This window comes from Artibeus jamaicensis, unplaced genomic scaffold (assembly GCF_021234435.1).
Source record: "Artibeus jamaicensis isolate MK-2021 breed Jamaican fruit bat unplaced genomic scaffold, CSHL_Jam_final contig_685, whole genome shotgun sequence".
NCBI lineage: Eukaryota > Metazoa > Chordata > Mammalia > Chiroptera > Phyllostomidae > Artibeus > Artibeus jamaicensis.
Window position 1 is genome coordinate 2,352,479 of NW_026521924.1, and position 25,160 is coordinate 2,377,638.

The 25,160-nt window shown below is 36.1% G+C and overlaps 1 protein-coding gene across 1 annotated transcript in view; it reads right to left on the reverse strand.

Moving 5' to 3' along the window:
• MACROD2 (mono-ADP ribosylhydrolase 2) overlaps positions 1-25,160 on the reverse strand; it is a 2,162,759-nt gene that overhangs the window by 1,682,500 nt on the left and 455,099 nt on the right. The window lies entirely within an intron of this gene.

Below are 25,160 nucleotides of genomic sequence, written 5' to 3' on the forward strand. Positions count from 1 at the left end.
TTTATCAAGTAGAGAAAGAACAATGTTATTTAGACAATTTCAATGATTTCAAAGAACAATGTAACAAGAAAGTAATTTTAATTAAACACTTTCAAATAAAGCTATCTCAAAACACTTTATGGTAAGAACTCTTAAATAATAATGGATTTGTTACCTTTAGCATTAATGTTTTATTTAAAGGAAAGAAATAAATTTTATTTTGTCAAGCAATGTTTTGACATTTCTTACCCAATTACCTATTATTCTAGCACAAATATCTATAAAAGCCAAATAACAAACAAAAATGGCTAATTCCATTTTTCCTTTTATTGAATTTATTTGGGCGACAGTAGTAGACAAAATTATGCAGATTTCAGTTGCTAAATTTCACAATACATCATCTGTACACTGTATTGTGTGTCCGCCATCTGAAGTAAACTCTCCATCCATCACAATTTATCCCCCAGACCTTTCTCCACCTTCCTCATGCCCCTCGCCACAGCAATCACCACCCTGTTGCCCACGTCCATTAGTGTTTTCTTTTTTTTTTTTCTTTTTTGCTCAATTACTCCACCCCACTCAGCCAAATGCCATTTGGATTTTTTTCAAGAGGTCAAATTTTCAGAATATTCCACGGCTGGCTTCTGCTGAAGTATTAAGCAACCCTATGCTTATATTTATCTAGTCATTGTAACGGTCAAAAAATAGAAGTCAATATAAGGGCACTGAACTGTATTCTCTGAAGTTCTTATGTATCATAAGCATTATCTCATGCCCTTAAAAGAAAGAAAAAGGAAGGAAGGAAGGAAGGAAGGAAGGAAGGAAGGAAGGAAGGAAGGAAGGAAGGAAGGAAGGAAGGAAGGAAGGAAGGAAGGAAGGGAGGAAGGAAGGGAAGGAAGGAAGAAAACATGTAGGTATATCAAGAAAGTATGTGACAACCAGGCTCCCTTTCTTTGTGGAGAATCCTGAGCTACCAAAACACTAAAGAAGTCACTTATGAAAGAGGAGTGGGGGGCTGTAACTTGAATTTTAGGATGCTGTCCACAGGACCAAGCATTTCCGCAATTAAGAGAACTTAATATCAAAGTGTTAATGATTTCATCAATAAAAAATTAGATCATTTTAAAAGCCAATGCCCATATTATTATTTCAGTGAGATTAAATATGTGATAGTTTATTAATTATTGCAACACTAAAGAGAATAAGTATCATGAAAGATGCCTGGAGAGCAAATGCCTTTGCAGGCTTTTTCAGTATTCACTTCTAGAGTTTTAAATCTTGTTTTGTATTATCTTGCAAGTACAGGGCCATCTCATTTGCCTCTCCTGCGTTACTCTCGGTGCTTTTGTCACAACATGGACTAGCAATCCCATCATTCAACCATAAACAAAACTTACTTCTGATATCATAACTTATCTGCCACCCTATCACCTAAGGTCTCCAAACGCCTCTAACTCATAGCAAGAAAGTATATGGTATTTATAGAGATGATAGGGGGTACTTAATGCCCAGCTCCAAATCAAACTTTTTAATTATTGAATAAATAACTTGTTGAAGGGGCATGGGAAAACATGTTGCAAATTCTACTTTGGTCCCATACCCCTTAGGGCATAGGGAAACTTTATGACCAACCTATGTCTCTTGGCTATTCATTTTCTAAAATCTTAACTACATGCATTTATAAAACTGCATGACATTTAACACTCCTTTTGATTTTTTATTTTTATATTTGAGTGAGAACTACTTCCCTATCTATAGGTTTTCTGGATCCCTGAAACTCCATGTTATCCTCCAATTTTCAAATGTTTCATTTATAAAGAAAAAGGTATTTCCAATAACAAACAATGACAATCACAAATAGTAGCTTTTCACTCAAAAATATCCTATTCAGAAGTACAATATAGCCTACTTTCACCCAATATTGTGCTTGATGAAGGTGGCGGCTGCCTGTTTTGAAAGCATAGCCGAAGGCCCATCTGTTTAATCGGGCACTTATCCAATATATGTGGGTGGATGAGTGGGCGTAGGTGTAGGAACTAGAAGTCCAGTCTGGAGAACCATCAAGCCAATTTATGTCAGATGTGTGCTCATGTTTAGAGAAGCATATCAGGTCATACATCAACCTCAACATAGAACTATTTTATAAAATTGTGGCATTCTACATAATTTCAATTGCATTATCATTCATGTAATAGAATCTTAAGCTAAGCTGCTTAAATGTATTCAAATCAATTTTAATAACTGTAATGGATAATGCTTTTTCTAAACTACTCATCAAATTTAAGACTATTTTATTAATTTCTGTTTTCTAAATATTAGAAATTAAATATTTTCTTTATTAGAAAAAATATCAAGGCAATTTTCTTCAATAAAAATAGGGAAATAAAAGTGAAACTTTATTAAGATTTCTAAGATTACTCTCTAAAAAGCACACTATACACAATATAACTGATTCTCAACATTTACTGGTCTGGTGGATTAATATTATTTCTTCTTTTTACAAAAGTTAAAGTGACTTTTGTACATCTAAAATTAATAATCACTTAATTTCTACCTGCTTATCTCCAATAAATTGAGGTATATCCCAATTAGACATAAAGCCCCTAAAGATAAGGTCTGCTTTTAATAGTAAGGCCTGCATCTAATGAAATCTCAATACATATTTTCTCATGAGATAATACACAGGTTTAGTCCAATTTGTTTTTTTTAATTTATTAATTTTTAATTTAAATTTAAATTAATTAAATTTATTTATTAATGTTTTCAAGGAGGGAGGGAAGCAGAAGGGAGGGAGAAAGGAAGGGAGGAGAAAGATAGACAGAAACAGATAGAAACACTGACTATGTGGCTTCACTTTATGCATTTTTTTCATTGCTTCTTGTCTGTGCTCTGGCCAAAGATGAGAACCGTGACCTTGGTGAATGGGATGACACCCTAACCAACTGAGCTGCCTGTCTAGCACCTCCAGTTTCTTTATTGACACAGAAGAGGTCTTGTTTTGTTGTTGTTGTTTGTTTTTTCACTAAAGTGGGTGGAAAGAGCAAACTCTTGTCCTTTTTCTTCCTGAAAAATTAAGGGCTATTAAACAAACCCAAAGTATATTTGGAAATACTTAGTGATTAAAAATGTATGAAATGTATTTGTCTCTAAGTCTCTTGCTAGAGAAAATTTGGGCATGTCTCAAGTTATCCCTAGAGTCTCACAGAAAAGGAAGAAGAGAAAGGTAACAAAGAAAACTTGAAGTTTATGAGCATGATGCCACTGCTTCTAAAAGAACATTTTAAATTATCTTCTCTTAACATGTTTACTAACAAATCTACTTGCATGCATATTTTCCTAACTAAAATGCCCCTTCAATTACTAGAGGAGGCAGAGGAAAAAGTCACGCTGTACTAGTTGGCTCAAAGACTGAGTCAATGAGAAACTAAAATGAGCCAGTCCCAGTTAACAACTCTGTGCATTGCACTTTTCCCTCCACCCCCAGTAATAATCCAAATGACTCAATGGTACTATTGTTTATAAAACAAAAACAACACTAGATATAAAATAGGAGAAGGAGTTACCTACATCTGATTTCAAAATGACAAGTATAGAAAATGTACTTATAATACTCTAAGTGAAAGGTCAATTATTTAAAGTTTTAATTATTTAAAATTTATGAAAATTTGTTTTTTCTCATATGAACTCAGTCTGAAAATTTTTAATTAAAATTAACAAATTTCTATAAGAGTTAATATTTATTTTGAAATTATCAAGACCAAAAAACTGAATATAATGTAGAAATCATTTTCTTGTGAAAATTAGCCTAAATAAATTGGCCATGGTAGTTGCAATAGTGTTGTTATTTTACATTTGTCCCAAAGTACAAATAGTATATTACACTACCTCATCCTATAAAAAAATTTCTTAAAGAACCTCTGTTTGTGGTGGGGGACGGTAGTATAACTTTTTAAGAATATAATTATAGCCCTGACTGGTGTGGCTTAGTGGATTGGGCATCATCCTACAAACTGACAGGCCACCAAATTGATGACCAGTGAGGGTACATGCCTGGGCTGCGGTCCAGGTCCCCAGGTGGGGGCATGTGGGAGGGAACCTACTGATGTTTCTCTTCTACATTGATATTTCTTTCTCCGTCCCTTCCCCTCTCTCTAAAAAATAAACAAATAAAATCTTTTTAAATAATATAATTATAATTAACTATGGATCGAGCTATAAAAATGAAATCAGTACAAGTAATCTTCTATTACTGGAAGTTCATAGGTGGAATATATGACATAACATTAGAAATGCACAGCAAAGCTATAACTTATCGGACAACCACAGCCCTTCTCCTCTAAAATCTCAAAATAATTTTTAGTCCATACAGGGAAATGAAAAAAATAGTGAATAAAGAGCCAGGTAATCTCTGCTTTAATTCTGCCCCAGTTACTAAATAGCCAGATAATGCGAGCAAGGCATAGCCAACTATCCTACCTGCTACCATCAGGAAATTTAGAATCAATCAGGTATGAAAACAGGTTTCAAGCAATTCTAAATCATAATTAGAAGAGATTGCACCTCTGGTGCGAGAGAGATTCAGAGGCTAAATCAAGGCTCAATGGAAAAGAGAACTATGATCAATTAATGACGTCAGTCAGAGTCAGAGTGAGACAGGGAGAACCCAACTGGCGGCACACGAGCCACATGCCGGGGGCCATTGTATCAGACGTCTTCTCTAGATTTGACAGATTCCGATGCAATGAAATTCTGTTCAGTAAGGTTGAAAACATTACACATGCCAGCGTTGTACTTTAACCTACCTAATAATTCCTGCCATTTATGGGTCTAAAATAATCCAGTCTATGAAATAATAAGATCTGGGAGAGTTAACCCATACTGAGTATGAGCCAAATTGGACTGATAAGTATTTGGAACTATTTTTGTATTTCACTCACCTAGTAATTTCTATTATCTCTCCGGTAATTATTTGTTTTCCCACTCCACTTCTACCCCCACCAAATACTGTCTGTCAAACAAGCAACACCCTGGGAGGCTAGTCTTTAAACATTGATTAAAACTATTTGTGCAGGGTTTTGGTTTGCTTCTCATCATTATAATATAAATTATAGTTGTTTTCCTCCTAACAGGTTCCTGACCAGCTAGTTTAGTTTTTTATTCTGCTTTCTTATTACAATAGAGCACATGGGATGTCAAAACGATTGTTGGCAAAAACTTCCCCTGGAGCTCTACTGAAAAGACCATTTCATTCACAACATGTTACCTACTGTAAAACACACACACACAAAACAAAATATCAACCTTTAGTATGGCCCACATTATATTCTCTACACTGTGAAACTCAAAATAGGAAGTGCTAAAAAATCTGTTAAGATTAAAATCCCAAGCACATGCATAACTGTAGAACCACTTTTATACAGGCAGCAACCACCTCAACTGACAGCTGTGGAAATAGAATCTACGCAGACAGATACAGCATCAACTTGGCAACAGTGCTCTGTTCATGCTTTACAAGATTTACACCTTCTAAACAAAATTAACAGAGTGCTAGAGGTTTGGGGCAATGCTATCTATAATTTCCTGCTTTGAAGCGGACAAAGAGGGAAAGTTAAGAATAAGCTTAACTACCTGACATGTAGAATCCAGGCTTAAACACATAATCAATACTTTACATTTCATACCTACTGTAGAATTCAAAGGAACTATTGATTATTTGAGGGTCTGTGTGGTTCATATAAGCCGTAATTCAAAATGCACAAAGCCAAAAATAGAGTACAATGAGCCCTGCTGTTGATAAATAGGTGAAAAGGCATCAGGCATTGCAAACTTACTTGGCAGTATTAACAAATAAAACAAAACAAAATTACTCTGGTTTAAGCATGAGAGAAGAGGTATCCCTGCTTTATCAGTCTGGCTTTCCCAGCTATAATTCAGGGTACTCAGGGACTTCTGGGAATACTGTGACACAGTAGGAAAACACTTATATTGCCTTACTCCTTCTTTTACAAAGGTGGAGAACTAAAGAAGATCAGAGATATTAGGTAACTTGTCTAGGATCAGATGCAGAATGAGGACAATTGGCACATGCTTCTATGTACCAGTCATCCATCTTGACACTGTGTTCTGAATCAGCTGTAATTTTGTAATTTTGGTAATGATAACCCTGGCTCAGTTACAAAAATGGGATTACTTAAATAACCCAATCTGTGGCTTTCTAAAGAACGAACAAGCATGTCTAAATAGGGAAAAAAATGAATCAAATATATATTAGCTTTATGATTGCAATGATACGAGACACTTGGACAGCAATTTTCAACTGTTTTTGACAAGAAAGGTTTTGAATGCAAACCAATTCTCAATTTGAGAAACAGAAGATGCATTTATATGAGGGAGTATGATATACTTTTAGCCTGATGAAAACATGAGCCTGAACATGTATCCTCATTTACATACTTCTTGGGGAAACTAATTTGTTTCAATAAAACCCGACAGCACCTCTGGAAAAAAAAACTGTTTTGCACAGTTTCCTTATTTCATCTTTCTTTCAATATTATGGAATCTTTTTTCTCTCCAATAATGAAACAGCAAGTGAGTTTTTAAAAAAGGTTTATTTTAGATTATACTTTCAACAAATAAGACTAGAGAACAATTTTCAGTCATAGAAAATAGATGGGAAGGAAGACTGAGGCAAAGAAACTCAAAGGTAAACAGTGCAAGTTGTTTAGAAGGAAATGCATAGGATTGCCACCCTTAGAACACATATTAAACTATAAAATCCATGAAGGTAGAGGCCATGTTTGTTGGAATCAACAGTACCATGCACAACTATTGATGCAGAGTAGCTACTGAATAAATATTTGTTAAATGCATAACTAAGGAAATTAATAGAAAGCAGAAAATGAGAGAGAGGGGATAAGGAAAGTAGTATTTCTAGGATGTGTAAAAGAGTTTTAATAACAGATTATAACTTCTTCAAAATTTTACAGCCAAGTGAGACTGTGCCAGGAGGGAGGCAAACAGAGTTAGGTACTGTTCCATCCTCCACCATCTTTGTTGAGAAAGTTCTTAAAACTCCAGTTGATTACCCAATCGACTGGATTCTCTCTCTCTCTCTTTTTTTCCAGTAATTTGGTAATGATTATAGCATAGGTTTGCTGAGGACAGGAAGGGTAGTAATTTATGTGAAAACACTTTGTAGCGCCTGGCAAATGCTGAGGTTCAGTAACTGCCAGCTCCCTATGACCATGGTCACAGTGCTACTTCTGGCACTGAAGCTAGAAGTCAACAGAAAACCACCACTAATGAAAGCATTCAGACCAATCACTTTGACGGGGTCAAGACCATATTCATCTTAGAGAACTACAATCCTCTGCCCTCACTCTAAGATGTCCTATGCTATACCCTCATCAGAGTTTTGGAAAGACACAAGAACTTATGCACAAAGGAGAGTTAAAAAAAAGGCCATGTCCGAATTATTTTTTTAATTCTGTCTTTGGGCTTAGGTGAATTAAAAATAATTCTATAAATCCATAAAGAAAATGGATGTCAATATTTTGCATACCATAATGGTTTTTTCCACCTCCTGAGTTGTTTTGATTTTTCAGGTCAAAAATAATGCTGGATATTTTATGCCAGACAGCTTCTATTTACTCCTCAAGACCTACTCTCTATAGTCCCTCCCGCTCTATGCCCCAAATGATCCATATTAATGACGTCAATGGACCCCCTTACCCTCTGGCTCTGGTTGGGTTCAGTCAAACAGTACTGGCAGGAAATGGTGGGAGAAATGAGAATGAGTTCAAGGTTTTTATTTCCTCAGTTCACTCCCTGTAAGCTTACTTTGAGCTGATTCTGCCCTTGAATAAAGGCCACTGCTCTTATAATATGACTTCCTCTCCTTTTGGGTGCTGACATTTCTCCCTCCACTGATCTTTTTGAACTTAGATTGGTAACAGCTGTGCTATTGGTAGCCTCTGGTTCCTGAACGATCCCTTGAAATTCATTATACCATACCTGGATCCAACCCTTTTACTTATTCCTTTTACAAATAAGCCACCCTTGAAGTATTACAATTTGCCTGTGCCAGAGTTCCTGTTGGAACCTCGATTGAACAGCTATGGTTTATACAGACTGACCACAACTGGTGGCTAGCCTGAACCTCACGTTCCTTCTCAAACTAACTCTCTTAATTCAGAACTCTTATGAGAACAGCTCTTCTTTGTATAGTTTCCATTTGAGAAATAATCAATATAGCAGAGTAATATCTTCCTTACTAATTAAAATATAGTATATGTATTTATGAAATAGAAACATTAAATATAAAATCACACATACCCACTTGAACATGTGAATCAAGACTTTTAGTAAACAAACTCAATTTCTCTTGGCTATTCTTTTCCATAGTTTTCTCCGTGTGTATGTGTGTGTGTGTGTGAGACTACATACTGGTGCTTCTATCCTATAGAAAAATCCTCCAAAGTATTTATGGGAAAAAGAACATATGCATTTCTCAAATTTAAAAGTTGAATACAATTTAAAAATGTGTACATTAAAATAAATCAAACTTAGCAAAAAGTTAACATCCATAAGTATATCCTGTAAAGCACAATCGCAAAACATCAGTATCATTTGATGTGTGCCACTAAACAATCTGCCTCTCTCCTCCCCTCCCCTCTAAAGATAAATAAATTTCAAAAAAATCCTTAGTTGTACATTCCTCATGTCACTTACTAACATTATTATACAAATGAGCAATTTAGATGTCATTAAATCTGTAGTGTGTATAAAAATTCCTTTGAAATATTAAATTTAATAATCTCATAACATTCAAAATAATTGACATTCAAAAAGATGAAAATTCTCATTATTTTAGGTAACATGAATATATATACGCTGTGTGTGTGTTGATATATATATCAATGAGGCAATATACTCAGTTAACAAGGCTTTGACTTAAGTTAAATTTACCAAAACAATAATAGTACTTTAAAGTTGGCTTTCGACAAGTAAATAAAAACTGCCTCCTCAAAGTTTTATGTGTTTATAGTGAAGTGCACAAAGTAAAAATAAATATATGCTCTCATTTTCCTAAATTTTAAAAGATTTTACTTATTTATTTTTAGAGAGGGGGAAGAGAGGGGTAAAGAAAGGAAGAGAAATATCAATGTGAGAGAAAAAAATTGATTGGTTGCCTCTCACATGCAACCAGGCTGGGCACCAAACCCAAAACCCAGGCATGTGACCCAACCAAAGATCAAACCATAACATTTCACACTGTGGGACAATACCCAACCGACTGAGCCACACTGGTCAGGGCATTTCCCTAAATTTTTTATCATTAGCACTCTTCATCTTTGAATTTAGGATTATCAAATAAAGAAACTTTTTTGATAACTTGAAGTAACAAATCAAAGCCATAATAAACTTTATCCTTCCTAAATTACACTAGCCTAATAATTCTATTTCAAATTATGGTTGCCTTTTGTTACTATTTAATCAAATTTTACATTGTCCAAGAATATAATAAATACATTATTATGTTTATGTAAAATACATGTATTAAAAATCATCTCTGAAGCATGGAAAAGTATAATTTGATCAATATCAAGTTTAATCATTTATGAATACAAACCACTCTTTCTATACACAGGAGACAAATTATAATTTGCATCCTGTGAATATCAAAAAATACCAATTACTTTTGTTATTAAAATACCATCAGGCCAGCTGTGGATTCTACAATAGAGATTAGTTTTATTCTGGTGCTTTAAAAAGCACTGATAACTAATCTCAGACAAAAGTATTATCATTGGTAAGATCTGATTACTGACTAAAGAGGCTTTTAAAAAACTATTATTTAACAAATCTCAAGAATAACTCAATGATAGCAGAAACAGTTGCATTTCCAATGTCGCTCTCAGATATCCAGAGGTTATATTCCAAGACCTCTAGTGGACGCATAAAACCTTGGACAGTGCAGAACCCTATACATACACTATATTCTTTCCTATATATACATACTTAGGATAAAATTTAATTTATCAGTTACATACAGTAAGACATTAATGATAATAATGAGTAATAAAAATAGAACAATTATAATAACATACTGTAATAAGTTATATGAATGTGGTCCCTCTTTCTCTCTCAAAATATCTTATTGTACTGTACTCACCTTTGCACTTAATGAAAGCACTTTATGGCTTCTCTTGATGATACCCAAATTGACAGCACCACTAGTCTTGTGCTTTGGGGTCATCATTAAGTAAAATAAGAATTACTTGACACTAGCACTGTGATACCAAGACAGTGGATCTGATAACCAAGTTGGCTACTAAGCAACTAACTGGTGTGGACTGTCTAGAGCATAGAGGCACTGGAACAAAGACATGATTCACGTCTCAGGCAGGACAGCAGGAAAGCATGAGACTTAATCACCCTAATCAGACCTGTACACAGTTGAAAACTCATGAATTGTTTGTTTCTGAAACTTTCCAAGTAATATTTTTGGACCAAAGTTGACCATAGGTAACTGAAACTGAGGAAATCAAAACCATGAAAATTAGGGATTACTGTAACAGAAATAAAATAGAAGCAAAAATAGTTAATAAAAGAATTTGTATATGATATTCCAGGTACAATACATTTGGTGTCTACTGGAAAAAAAAAGTGTTTAATATCAATTCCTAACTTCACCAATACGTAGTTACAAAATTTTAGACAACTCACCTAAACCATGTGTATCAATTCATCAGTAATAAAAGTATAAATTATAATTTAATTATTTGACAACCATTTGTTAAACAGACACTGTGGCTACGTGGGCATTCTGGAACTGAGTACTGAACTGGTTAGTAAAATAGACATATCAAAATAGACATATGGGTAATTATGGTAAATAAATCCATAAATTACAAATATTTTAATGAATATAATACATTTAACACAAATTAGAATCATAATGTTGAAGATCCTGTGAGAAAAAAGTCATTGTTTTACAAGTTGTTGGTTCTTGACAATATATTTTCCAAGTTTTCCCCTCTCCGACTTCCAGTCTAGACAAGATGGCTTAGGTTTGTTTCCTCTTGTTCCACTCCTCCTCCCCACTCCCTCACTAAGTACAACTATAAATGCTGGAAATAATGTAAGAGGCAACCAAAGAAGAACTCTGAAAGGTGAAGGAGGAAGGCAAGTTAGTCAGATATCCCATGACAGGAGGTACAATCTAGGTGACACACATCTTATATCCTCCTACCCAAAGGAAGAAGGTAACGCAGGACCAGAGGAAATCTTGACTTCCAACTTAGCAACAGAAGGCAGAACTGGTAGGCTTTTTCCTCCCTGTGTCAGTAGGAACGCCATGGACAATAAGCCTTCAGCCAAAGTGTTCTCCTTCTCAGCACCTGGGACTGCTCTCTGCCATGGAGAGACACAGGAGTGTACTAGCTAAGGGGATCTTGCAACAAGTACCTAGGCCACTGCATCCCCCACAAACAGGTAGCATTTGCCACAACAAGCTCTGGCTTAGGAAGCACTTGTCTTCTCCACCAGACCTACAGATCCTTCTCCCACCCAGAACATCAAAGGAGGGTGTGTGGAGAAAAGCTAGCAAAGGGGAGTGTTCCCACCACAATAAGCTGCCAAGTCTAAAACACTCTTCATGCTTTCAGGCCCAAGAATTTCTTCTTCCCACCTAGAAGAAGCCCCACCTCACAAAATTCCTTTTACCCTCTCAGCCTCCCCCCCAAAATAATACCACAAAGCCTCCGAAAATTACACTGTCATTGGAATTAGAACCAAACCTAAACAGAGCTTAACCTACTAAAATAAAATATTTAAAGGGAACCCAGTATCTCCTAAAACGAACACAACCTCAGGGATTCATGGGACGAAAGCAAAAGATCTTAGACATTAAGGAGAAAGACACTAGGGTCAAAGAAGTATTTGAAGAAAGAATGGCTGAGAATTGTACAAATTTGGTGTACGATATAAACCGATAGATGCATGCAGTGAACCCAAAATAAGATAAACCCCCCAAAATTCATACAAAGATACATCATCATTAAACTTTTGAAAACTAAAGACAAAGAAAGTCTTGAAAGCAGCCAGAGAGAAACAGAACATTACATTTGTGGAAAAAAACACCAATCAAATGACAGCATATGGTGCTGGGTAGGCAGCTTCTCCAGCAATTACATCAGCTAAACACAGCTGCCTCACTATAGGTCCTGTGTCCTTTCTCGGAGGCTCATATCCCAATTTAGGAATATAAACACCTAGTTCCCTACTCAGTGATTGAGGCATATGGGGATATCAAGGTCCAGTCCTTGACCCAACTCAAGACAACTCTGAATGGCCATATCACCTTCCTAGATGTTCGACTTGGATGTTTGTTGAGACTGCAACACAATTCGACTCCTCCCCTTTCCCAGCCATACTTCCTTCCCATTCTTCCATGCACTTTTTAATCCCAAGAATGATTCCTAATAAATATCCTGCTTGCTGATCTCAATTTCATAGTCACTTTCCTGTGGAATAAAACTTTGGACCATAGTCATGAAGGTAGGTGATTGCAGAGAGAACAGAACCTGTTCAGGAGGCATTTTTCATTAAATGGAATGAGTCTCTATAACCACCAACTGTTAAAAGCTGTCTCTAAATTCCCTTCCCTAAATGGGGAGGGATTTTGAGGAACAAGTATGAAAGACACAGGGATGAGGACTGGGGTGGGGGGGAGAATGTGAGGGAGGGGGGAGACGGGGCAGGGGGGGTGGGATGGGAGAAATAGATTAAAAAAAATGTACTTGAAAAATAACTAAATAAAATTTATTTTTTAAAAAAGCTGTCTCTAGAAGGTGGGGAACCTGAAGCCTCTTCGCCTTAGATTTAGGTCTTAGTTTTTAATTCCAGGGCAAGAAGGAAATTCTCCCCCAACATCTTATTACATTAGTCTACTTTGAACCTTCAAGAACAAATATTAAATGTTATTTTAAATCATTCTAATTAGAATATAAATAATTCAGTTTTTAAATTAGACATCAAACTCCAACAAATAAAATTAAAATTAATATGTTCAGTATTAATGATAATGGTGCCAGATTATGGAGTCAGTACTAGAACTGGAGAAGCATTTTGAAAGCCTCTTTTTTTTTAATTAAAGAAAACAAAACTAAAAAAATACCACGTAAAGAAGTAGAGCCATACAAATTTTTGAGGAGAGAGCAAAGAATCAAATTATTGGATACAGAACTATAATTACAGTTGTGAACAACATCTAGAGCCTGATGTTTCTTATGTAAATTCTTATACTATAATTTTAAATTCAAAGTTTACTAGCAATTTACCATTTATTCAATGAACAGTGCTGTACTAGCTAAAGAACCTTCCATCCTCATCTCCCAGATTACTTATTCTCTTATAGAATTACTCTGAGTGTACAGTCATCACAATCCACTCCCTAATTAACCCAACTTCCTTGAATCTTAAGGTTTCTTATTTCCTTCAGTGAATTTTAGTGTCCTCTCCCCTGTGCATTTAAACTCCTGGTCACTTAATTAATGCTACCTACCAGGCCTGGCCCACAGTCAAACCCTGTCCAGTCCTAAGAATCTCCTTCCCACTTCTCAATTCCTGGGACACAATGATCCACTGCAGAAGGATTACTCTGACTTTAACTCTCATTGCTTACTTATCAGTCACTTCTACCTCCTCCATGGTACTAGAGAGACAGATGGTCTCAATAATGCATCAGTCTGAGCAGACTGACTCAACCCACAGTCAATTGGTAATGATTCTGCCACTGACTTGATGGACAGACACAGACAGTTACAACTGATTTAACATTAATGAGGAACAGAAACATAGTGGATTAACTAAATGGAGAGGAACAGATGATCTAGTATGGCTTAATCCTCTGCTTCTTCTAAGTAATATTACTCTGTATTAATACTTTATTAATATTTGCTTCTAATCCACACCTGACTCATATTTGGGAGAATCACAGTAAGACCAAGCAACAGCTGAGCAAGTGGATTGTAAAGAGCAAATCTTTAGTAACTAGAGTGGAATGTAAAGAGCAAATGAGTGAAGGTTCTTATACAATCTACAAACCAATTAGTTGCTCAGGAATCAAGGCATAATACTGGGGAGATAACCCATATTTAATGTTAAAAGAACTTAAAGTGATAATATATGTTTACATTTCTAGACTTTAATTCTAATAAGTATCACCTTGATCATTTGCTTTTATGAAATAAAAGGTATTCCTAATAATTTTTAAAATAGGGGAATAAATTCCAAAAGGATATATGACATATATTCAGCAGTTGATTCAACTTAGCTATTCTAAAGTAGTTACTCTTACTCTTCTAACTTCTAAAACACTTTTTAAATATTGGATTATAAGTGACACAGCACTGTTTTAATTCAAATTCATCTTCAAAGTTCAAACTTCTTATACACATTCTTTACTGTAAGGTCACAATGTACCTCCCCAGCCTCATCTTAGCTCCTCAGACCTGCCAGACCCAGGCCACACACACCACGCACACACGCACACACACAAACATCTTAGCCTCTCACCAGGCAGTGCTAACTCACCAGAACCACCAAACACCAGGCCCTGTCATCACTTCATGACTTGGTATAAGCAGCCTTCTTGCCTTCATTCCTGGTGCAAACTTCTACTTATCATTTAAGACTGACTTCAAATGTCATTTCTTTTGTGAACCCTTCTCTGACTCCCTCATTCAGTATTAGATGAAAGCCCATGGTATGAGAAAACTTTTCTATAGCATTTCTCCCATAAAATTGAAATTAAATGTTCTTCTGTGCCCTACTCCATTAGACTGTGAACTCCCCAAGGGCAAGGATTAGGACTTACTCATCTCTTTCACCTAGTGCTCCATCAGTCAAAAAGGTTCGCTTCCAGCATAGGATTATGAGGATTTAAAAGAAATTTAACAAAAGCACTTAATGACACATACAAAGTGCTCAATTAGAAATTATTTTCTTAAGTATCAACAATAATGCCTATTTTGTAGTAGCTATTCTATAAATGCTTAGTGAGTGAAGAAATGAGTTTCTAAAATGGATCTCAAACAGAGTTACATAAAAATCAAGCAAAAATATTGCAGTGATAATTCTTGACACTATAAAATTAAATACTCCTTACAAGGTTTGAACAAATGCTATTGCAAATAGCAATCAGTTTCTAGATTCTTATATACAGAGGAAAATCAAAATATGAAAATAAATTATTATAAAGAATTTGATTGAACAGAAGAAACTTAAGACTTGTTGAAATTCTTCAAAATGTTAAGATTTTTTAACATGGTACTCAATAAAATGTTTTAGTAACAAATAAACCAATAGTAGCTTGTCCTGCAAACTCTAACTCAAGTAAATGACACTAAACAACATAGCAAACAAAAAGAAAGTAATGCTGACTTTTTACTCCCTGACTTTTTCCTGAGCAAAATAGTTTATTATTTTTAAAGAGATGGTGTTCATTTTGCACATACATTCAAGATTAAGTTAATCATTTTAGAAGAGACGTTTCACGTTTTCCCCTCAATAGTGTTCCCACAAGGTAGCTTTTTAATTTCAGACAACTATATGGGAATTTCAGAAGGTACTCCTGAGATCAGTTAGTGATACTATCATCTCTGCTTTTTAGATGTTATTTTACTTGCCTTTATAAAATAATAATATAAAAATTAGTGAAATAAGCACAAACTTTTATTTGTAGTTAGAATACTGTGCCAAAGTAATGGTAATAATGCCACCAACTAATAGAAGTAGAAATTTATTACCTGGAGGATCCTCCCAAATGTCAATAATGCCCCAGAAATCCTCTATCAAAGGTGAAGATTATTAAATCTCACTTATATGCCACACTCAAGAATTTAGAAAAACATGAAAAGCTTATAATGCTCTCATTTAGTATGTCAAAGTCCATTAGCTCTATGAAATAATTTTTTATAATTCTGAACTTAATTGCATGATTTTCATAAATAGATAAAAACCTAAACTATAAAACAGCAAACTGGCAAAATTATGTGCAAATTTGTTTTTTAAGGGAATAATTTTAAAGCTAGGCAACTAACTTCTAAAGGAAAATTATATTTCACAGATACCTAGATAATACACACAAACACACATATATATAGTTATGTCATAAATTTTTAATATGTAATTATGTTTTTTTCAGAAGTCAGTTTTTTATGTACATGTATACACACACACATACATACATATGTATATATATCAGAATATTCAGTTCTATGATCTAGATCTGATTATTTGCCTTCTTTCACATGGTACTATTTTTCAAAATCCCTTTTATTGCAAGGCCAATTAAAATAAATTTTCTGCTTGAGCTCCTAAACAATCATTTCAAACAAATATGCAGAACAAGCATTAATTGCAGACATTCCAAAGGAAATGGGAAATTTATTAAAAGACAGCTCTTACATTACTTCCAAAATACATAAAGAACTTGTACAACTCAACAACAGAAAAACAAGTGATCCAATTAAAAAATGGTCAAAGGACCTGAATAGATACTTCTCCAAAGAGGACATACAGCTGGCCAATAGACACATGAAAAAATGCTCAACGTCACTAATCATCAGAGAAATGCAAACTAAAACCACAATGAGATGTCACCTCACATCTACCAGAATGGTCATCATCCACAAATCCACAAACAACTGCTGGCAAGAACGTGGAGAAAAGCGAACCCTCTTCTTGCACTCTAGCTGGGAACGCAGACTGGGGCAGCCACTACGGAAAGCAGTCTGGAAATACCTCAAAAAATTAAAAATGAAACTGCCTTATTACACAGTGATTCTACTTCTGGGAATATATCCAAAGAATCCCCAAACACAAATTCAAAACAATATATGCACCCCTGTGTCTACTGCAGTGTTATTTACAATAGTCAACATCTCAAGAAACAGGCCAAGTGCTCATCAATACATGAGTGGATAAACAAGCTATGTTACACTTACATGATGGAATACTACACAGTCATTAAAAATAAGAAAATCTTACCTTTGGGGACAGCATGGATGATCCTGGACAGTATTATGCTAAGTTAAATAAGTCAGTCAGAGAAAGACAAGTACCATATAATTTCCCTTATATGTGGAATTGAATGAACAAAATAAACTGATGAACAAAATAGCAACAGAGGCATGGGTATATGGAAAAGCTGACAGCTGTCCAAGGCAAGGGAGAGGGGATGAGATGAAAGAAGGTGAAGGGATTTGCCAAAAAACATGTGTGTGTGAGTGTGTATACATACACATCTGTGTGTCAAATGCTCAACATCACTAATCATCAGAGAAATGCAGATTAAAATCCCATGTATATATTATATGTGTTATATTATATATATATATATACACACACACACATACATACATACATACACACACATCCACCAACAACGGCGTGGGGATAGCCAGAGAGAAAGGGGAAGAGAAGCTAGGTGGGCAAAGGAGGGCAATATGGGAAGGGGATAGACTTCCCATATTGGGAAAGACTGCTTGGGGTGATGGGCACACAATGAAGTACGCAGATAATGTTTCGTTGAGTTGTATATTTGAAATCTCTATGGTTTTGTGAACGAATATCACTCCAATAAATTCAATTTAAAAAAGAAGTCAAATGGCCAGTAAACAAATAAAACTATGTTCAATATCTCTTATAAACATGGAATTAAACTAATTAAAACTTTGAAATTACCATTTGACACCCATCAACTTGGCAAAAGTTTTAAGTCTGGCATTACCAAGTGTTGCTGAGGATGACAAGCATGGGAAATTCTACTGAAAAGTAAATTGGCGCAACCACTTTGAAAAAATATTCAGCCATGCTGAGTGAAGCTGCTGATTTGAATGACCTGAACCCAGCAACTTCACCCCAAAGTATCTACCCAGATGACTCACATTTGTACCGGTGGAAGGGCTGAAAATACTAATTACATACATCGTTTCCAAGAACAAAATAACTTAAAAATAAGCTGAATGTCCTCCAGAAGGAAATGTGTAGGTAAAGTGTGGTGCACTGTTACAATGGGACCCCAACCGGCTGTGAAGATACATGATCTAGAGCCACCTGTGTCAGCGTGAGTACATTTCAGAATCATAATGCTGAGTGAAGGAAGCAAGCGGCACAATGATATAGTCAGTATATGCCATTCCTTTAAACTTACGAACATGCTGAACAATTATATAAAGTGTTTATAGGCACAAATATATATAGTAAAAATTCACAAATGTGCATGAAAACAATAAAGCTCAATGCAGGAGAGTGGTTACTGTAGGGGAGGGTCAGAAAGGGGTTCAGAGGGCTCCACCTAGATGTGTAAAGCTTTATGTCCTTAAAAATTTTTGAAGAAAATTTGGCAAGCATTAAGCTTTTGCAAAGAGGGTTGTGGTAATAAGAGAGCAGCAGGGAAGAAACAGTTGTGGATAGCATAAAAATTTAAAAAATAAAAGACAGCCCTACATATGTCTTACGTGACATGATATCAGAGCTCCTATATCAGAGCTCTTGTTATATTAGCAATGGCTGGACAGATGCTGCATAAGCAACACCAAAAATGTATCTCTGCTTTTCCTGCATACTATTTTCTTAAGTTAACTCAAAATATGACTTAAACTCCAATAAACCTAAATAAATAAACTAAAAATATGGCCATTATTTTCTTGGAAGAATACTGAAATCACAATACTTTCTTAAATAATAATTAAAGTAATAAATAAATTTATTTATTTATGCCTTCATCATCCGTAAAGTAGGTGCTCGTTCTTATTTCTAGTGAAGTCATGTCTAATTTACAAAGGTTACCATATAAGATGGTGGCAGAGTAGGTGGAAGCTACAGTCACCTCCTCCCAGGACCAAACTAGAATTACAACTAAATTATAGAGCAGTCATCCTGAATAAGCAGTTAAAGACTAGCTGAAGAGAAGTATCATGACCAAGGATTGACAGAAGCCACACAGGGACTGGTAAGAAGTGTGGAGGCGCAAAAAGGGCTGACCTCTCTCCCATGGATGGTGGCTGAGATTCTGAGGGGATATCTCAGCTGTGGAGGTTTTCTCCCTGAGAAGTGCGCTATTTAAACCCAAAGCTGAAGCTGAGTTCCCCAGCCTAGATCATCAGAGTCAGGAATAGGAGCCAACATAACTTCCAGCTGTGAAAAGCAGTGGGTTTCTCTCCGCCAGGGAGAGGCAGGAATCCTATAGAGACACAGGCACCCTCTTAAAGGTTCAATGCACAAAAGTTCATTTGAAGCCACTCACCGTAGGCTCTGGTGATGGGAGGGTGGAGTAGGCTGGAGTGGTGTAAGAAGAATGGCTCTGGGGAGGGAGTTGGAGAGACACCTGCCAGGATCACCGTGCTCAGCCATTCTCTCACACCACAGATGCCATGATTCCTGGATGGAGCACTCCCCTCCATGCTGCATCAGCCTTGGGGAAAGCAATAGCCCCATCCTATGGAGTCACTCTTGCCCCACCATGTGGAGCTTACTCCCTGCTGAGGAGTACAGCCAGAGGTTCTTACAGTGACTAAGCTTAACAGACAGCCAAAAGGTGGAAATAGGCAAAGGTGGACCTCAGGATGCTTTGGGATTTTTGCAGACCTGCCCCTGGGCCCAGTGCTGATAAAAGCCATTCTTGATATGCAGCTCGTTTCTTCCTGTGTACAGCCAGGCCTAGCAGAGGCAGCCAAACCCTGTGGTTCGTTTGTGACTCCAAAAAGGTTGTCAAAAGGCCAGTCACAGGCAGCATCTTACACTGTTCTGCACCAGAGTCTTTCCCAAGAGTCCCGCAGCCAACACACCCAGTGGCCAGTTTCAGAAAACATCAGGGCAGGATCCAATAAACCTCATAAGCAGCATGACCAAAGGGAGATCTAATCAGGCACCAGACCCTGCTGAGGCAAATTCCACTTCGCATGGTCAGCAGCTGCAGAGCAGCTCACACACTATGGTTGAGGCTGAGCCTCACATTCACCCAGGCTGAGGATCAACCCAATGCAAGAACTGGCCAATAGCAATCAAGACTCAATTACAACAGGAGGGCCCACATAACCCACCCAAGGTACATTCCTGGAGCATCCAGGAAATCAAGGTGATCGAGGTGGCCTCCTTGATGCATAGTAACAACTGCCTCCTTGATGCATAGTAACAACTTCCTGGATCTCCTTAGTGAATACCTTTTAGTTCCACACAAAGCAACCACTGGACCACCTCACAAAGACTGGGAGTCATACCGGATTTATCTAATACATAGAAATAAACACTCTTGAATGACGTACATCCTTTCTAACTAGATTACATAATGATGAAAGCATTTTCGAAGAGCTATTTTCAGAATGCTTTTTCTGTGGGTTCCTTTTGAAAAATACTTCCTTTATTTATCCATTCCTACAACATTAGCTTTACTGTGTTTGGGACAGTTAAATATATTCCTGGGTTGTTTTTTTCAAAATAACTGTTTCCTGACAATGACAATCACTGACTGTCACAGAAAAGGTTAACCAAGTTGGAACCCTGGCTTTCACGTAACTCTATGTAAGTCATCTAAAACAAAAACATTTTTAGTACTTTGTCACCAGAAAACCTACCGACTTCAGGGTAATGCAAAATATTTCTGGATCACTCCTCAGCTCATTAAAAAGTATTCTAAAAATCCAAATATTAAAAAGTCTTTATTGTATAAAATTAACCACATTAACAGCATCTTTTGCATATAAATCATAATATGTTGCAATAATTGGAAAGTTAATAAAAGGGAAACTTCTGTGAATCCCTTTGGATTATGGAATCCCCACTCTTCATTTATAATACCTTTCTATCTCTGATATGCTCTGTATATCAAATATTATTAAACATTTATTTATCCCTGACTTTTAAAATGATATAAATGGGACTAGTAATTCCATTTTTTCTTATCAATGAGCTGTCTTGCACACCTTGCTATGATGAATACCACTGATGGATCACCATTTTCCAACCTATACCCTGAAGTATCTTCAACTGCCTCCTTGATGCATAGTAACAACTTCCTGGATCTCCTTAGTGAATACCTTTTAGTTCCACACAAAGGAATAATGGAAATTATAATAAACATGACCACTCTGTGTATTTGGGGGGAAAGTGTGTGCATATGTGTGAACATATATACACAACTGGGATGAGAGGTATAAATGGATACAGAATTCACTGACAGAGACAGAAGTTCTCTAACAGCAGAGTTTAAAAAGAAAAAGAGCGCTCTTTTGCTAGGTCTAGCAAATTAATAGATGTTTAAGTTTGAATTTAAAATTCTCTAAACATTTACAGCAGGTCTTCACTGCACCAGTCACAAAGATAAAAATCAGTGGTAAACCCAGACAGCTCAGACAAAATTTAATCTGGTATACAAAAGTGCCCTAAAACTGTAAAGCCCTTGCTTTATACAGTTTTGCTGGTGATGAAGTACTGTTAAAGGTAGCACTGTTTAGGACTAAACCTAACAAACAAAAATCAAAATATAAAGCCGCGCCGGGCCACCTCCGGAGCTGATGTGCTGGCGAGGGTGGGCACAGGCCTCTGGGAATGGGTCTGGATGCACTGAGGTCTTCTGCCTTTGCCCCGTAGGCTAGCCATGAAACAGTCCTCCTTCCCTGCGGGAGCCAGGTGATGGAGGGCCCCAGTGGGTGAGGTCTGAGGTCCCTGGAAACTTAGACCAAAGAGCGTCAGCAAGAAAAGGGTTGGTCCCCACAGTCAAGGTGAGGGCACGCAACGACTTCCGAAGTATCCTGGCGAGTTTTTTCTGGCTCACAAGTCCCCCTTTGCTTCTTTCCTGGTTGGACAGTAGTTAAATCCTGACGTAGAGGAGGCAAAACAGCAAGTGGACCCTGGTGGATGCACCGAATGTGGTTACTAAGGGAAAATGCAGCCATGCTGTGTGAGGAGGGCTTTTTGTTGTTTGTTTTTAATTTAAGAACCTACCTCATTTCACAAAAAAATTATCGATATTTGCCCAAAGTAAACGATAAATAATTATACTGGGCATAGAGATCCCACAGAGGCACTTGTTTTTTCAGTACACAAATAAAAGGATCAAAAGTCAACAAGCAAAAAAAAAACAAAAAACAAAATATAATTTGCTAAATAACTCATTTACTTAAATTTTAATCCTTCCATAACTACAAGTATTCGAAACACTGTACTGAATTAGAAGTGCGAAGAAAATGGTCCCTGAAATATCCACCCTCTGATGCTATGATGATACATTTGACAACCCTTCCTAATCACTCTTATTAGACATGCAATATTTAATAACTACATTATCTCATGTTGAGGCCATAAAAAACTGGAAGCAGCAAACTGGAGAGTTAGGTTAGAGACTTATTAGGACAAGCATAATATTTGCAAAATAAGACTAACGGAAACAGAAAAACTAAAAACCATAAAACCAGACGGGAGTATGGTGTACCAATGAAAACTCCAAAATGGTGACCCTGAGTCATAGACAGAATGTGCATTATGTTCATTATTATTGAAGCAGGATAGGAAGAAGCTAGGAAAATTCCTAGGCAAATGGAACGGGAAAACTGAGGCGAGAAAATTAAAAACAAGGCCAAAGAGTTTGAGCAACTTATAGCCAGCTGGTGAATCACAAGAAATTATCTGCCCTAACGAAGGATACTCCAGAGTGAATTGTTTACACCTCTTCTCCCTAACCAAAAAATACATAACTTAAATCTCCCTGGTCTGGGAAATGGAGAACATAGACCCAATTAAAGTCATTTGTGCCAGCTAAACCCAAAAGCAGATGGAGTCAGGGGAATGAATAACAAAAACCCCATGAAAAGCCAGACTCAACATAAAAGTAAAACAGTATAATGGACCAAAGAATACTTCCCAAATTCCCCTATAAACTTATTTTGACATATCAGCATATTAAAAATGCATGTGGAAAACTGATGAGTATTCTGTGGAAACCCTACCCTAAGATTCTCTCTCTCTCTCTCTCTCTCTCTACACACACACACACACACACACACACACACACACACACACACACACACGATAAAAAGATCCCTCAGGGCAAAGACTCAGCACAGGCTTACTATGGAGCATACCCATGCCCCTTCTCAGGCATGAACTTTTTATTTCCTCCTAAACTCTAAGGGTCCCCAGGACTTGCAGTCAGGGGAGCAGTGGGTAGTGTCAACTTGACCTGGGCTTACCCACTGACTCTGTCTCCAGGGCCCCCTTTTGCTCTGACTTCTTGGTGAGCTAACAGCAGCCCCACCTTGGCTCACTCCCTTCTTATAACTTTTTTAGAGAGCTGAAGAGCCCCACCTAGGCTCTCTCCTGTTACTTCTTCCACCCTGAGTCATTCCTTTGTCTCACTGTCCCCCGCCTTACATACATACTCTCAAAATCACCTAGACTCATATTGTGAAATCTTTCCTACAGGAAGTCAAGAACCCACACACTACAGGCTGGCCTGAGGCAGACCTGCTCTGACTGGTGCCTATCTGGTAACTTAAATTTGTTTAAGAAGGTACTAAAGTGGATAATACATTTTTAAAAGATTTTAAAAATCTTTTAAAAGATTTTTAAAAGATTTCAAACTGTTAACATTTTAAAATGTTTCCCTTCAATCTGTAGTACAGATTTTATGAGCTAATGAATAAAAGCCTGTAAACAGAGTTCTAAATTTTGTTATATTCAGTTAAGAAGGCTGCTTCCCCAAACTCCTTCAATAATTCTTCAAAATTAGCTGAAGATACTTCTTTAGGCTTATGTGTCTTTAATCATAAGTGATGAGCCCCTTTTGAAGTATCTGAATTGCTTTTAGTAAGATTTGCAATCATTCTGAACAAATTATGAAGCAGCCCAGAAGAAATAATGTGCTACACTGTATTAATACATTCCTAACGTCAGTAGATTAAGCAAAGATGATTATAAAAGTGAAATGTGTAACCTTATTCACTCCTTGGATCTATTATTGAAAGATTAAGAATGAAACCAAAGTCCTTTCAATGCTCATGAAAGGCTTTCTATTTGAAGGCTGTTTTTTAAAGCTGAATTATATAAAATATCTACTAACAACAAAGAAACCATTACCAATATGCTATTACCTGACAAATAATATATCTGAGCCATAAATTTGATTATGACTTCAGGGAAGCAAAAGAATTCTTTCATTCACATATTTTAATATAGTCATGGCAAATTTGTTTTATTGTTTCTCATCCAAACTCCATAGTAACTGATTTTATAAGCCAGTGTTTTTCAAAGACTGAAACATATGATGATTTTAGATGGTACATGGAGACCATTTTTTAATTTCAATAGATCTATATTTATAATTAGATGCTAAAAAGGATAGCTAAAAAATACAGCTATAACATAAAACTCATGAGTTCATGGATATTATTAATTTTAAAAAGACAACTTTTAAAAAGTAAATCAACTTATAATTATTTTAAAGAAAATATTACGTTAATATTTATTTAAAATAATATTATGTTATACGTAAAGTTCATAGTTAAAACAAAAATCACAAGGTCAATTCCAAATAAGTGAAGAAAACAGGATGTAATCTATTCACTTAGAAAATAGACACACCCTACCATGTGGCATTTAATTTATAGTTGTTTTCAACATCTTTTTGGATTAAAATATTATCTATTGCTCTTGTCTTTCCAACTAATTTATATGCTCAGCTACCATTGGTTCATGTTGAATGCCCTGCATAACTATAGACCTCATGTACTGATATAGAGCTGCCTATGAAAGGCTTACCAGTGTTGATAGCATGTTTTCCTTTGGCTAAAGTCAGCTCACCTGATATTTCACTTCAGTAGATTTCTGGATCTACTACAATGAGTTAGGTTTTAATATGTAAAATGAGAACTGAAGTGAGCTCTTAAAAGTCTAGGATGCATTTCTCTAAAAGTTTATTATACCTGTGAAAATATAATTAGAGTGAATAGGGCATTTAATTTAGAAAATATTGAATTTTAGCCATGGTATAATAACATAAAATATTTTATCTATTATAAAATATTTGAATAATCAAGAGGTTAGTTGTTAATACATATTATTCCCTGGCTACATCATAATAAGGGGTGCAAAGGAAGGTCATATTTGTAGTGGTATTA